The sequence below is a fragment of the Octopus bimaculoides genome, chromosome 9 (assembly GCF_001194135.2).
Source record: "Octopus bimaculoides isolate UCB-OBI-ISO-001 chromosome 9, ASM119413v2, whole genome shotgun sequence".
Classification (NCBI taxonomy): domain Eukaryota; kingdom Metazoa; phylum Mollusca; class Cephalopoda; order Octopoda; family Octopodidae; genus Octopus; species Octopus bimaculoides.
The window spans coordinates 16188907-16189634 of NC_068989.1; the positions used below are offsets into that span (position 1 = coordinate 16188907).

Here is a 728-nt window from a genome sequence, read left to right on the forward strand (position 1 = left end):
ACTACTACTACTATAATGAATAAAACGGAGTGCAGCAAGAGCTGAACCGGTATCTTATACTAACAGCCAAAAAAAAAAAAAATCATCGCTACAGCCACCACCACAACCACCACCACCACCATCAACATCACCACCACCATCATCATCGCCACTATTTCTACTACCACCACCACTACTATTTCTACCGCGACGACGACGACGACCACCACCACCACTATTTCTACCACGACCACCACCACCACCACCATCATCACCACCACTACTACTACAAAAAATAATATACTGCTTATATACTACTACTACTACTACTACTACCGCTGCTATTACTGATACAATTACTGCTGCTATAAATCCCGATAAGATTCTGTTTATATACGACGAATATTTACGATCCAAAACATTTACAGTAACCAACACATCCATCCATTTTATATAAACTAAACACCCACACGCATATATACACCCACCCACACAATCACACAGACCCAGACACATCCATCCATCCATCCATCCATGCATACATGCATACATGCATACATATTCCGACACGGAAGGCGACACTTAGATGTGCACGCAGTAAAATATAAGTTGTGCAGGAAACGACATCTCGGTCTCTCAAGCAGGTAAGTTATTATTTGTTTAAAATATTTCGTTATATATCACCTACCTGCTACAAGCACACACACACACACACACACACACACACACACACACACACACACACACAC

At 41.6% G+C, this 728-nt stretch overlaps 1 protein-coding gene across 1 annotated transcript in view; it reads left to right on the top strand.

Moving 5' to 3' along the window:
* The first annotated feature begins 15 nt into the window (after nucleotides 1-15).
* The window catches only part of LOC106876900 (calcitonin gene-related peptide type 1 receptor), a 174412-nt gene continuing 173699 nt past the window's right edge, over nucleotides 16-728 (top strand). Inside the window, exon 1 of the mRNA XM_052970321.1 lies at nucleotides 16-623. The gene's annotated coding sequence lies outside the window, so the exon portion shown is untranslated. The remainder of the gene's footprint in view (nucleotides 624-728) is intronic.